This window comes from Sus scrofa, chromosome 14, assembly GCF_054392235.1.
Source record: "Sus scrofa isolate SSC_HxYL_T2T_F1_AM1 chromosome 14, Sscrofa_HxYL_maternal_Yorkshire_Landrace_v2.0, whole genome shotgun sequence".
NCBI lineage: Eukaryota > Metazoa > Chordata > Mammalia > Artiodactyla > Suidae > Sus > Sus scrofa.
In genome coordinates, this window is record NC_139396.1 from 152,102,546 (window position 1) to 152,102,798 (window position 253).

Here is a 253-nt window from a genome sequence, read left to right on the forward strand (position 1 = left end):
TTTGTGGACTCTAATGAGCTCTTACTATATTAATATTCAACAGAGCATACGTCTTTAGAAGGATGCAAATCTCTACTCCATATCCAGAAATTAAATTTAATCCAACAAAGTAAACAGATTTTATCACTTACACGAAAGACAGATATAGGTCCTGGATATATATAAACACTCTACATACCTTATTAATAACTTAAAATGGAATTGCAGCCTGGAAGGAATAATTATGTAATAAACGACAATAAGAAAAAGCCAC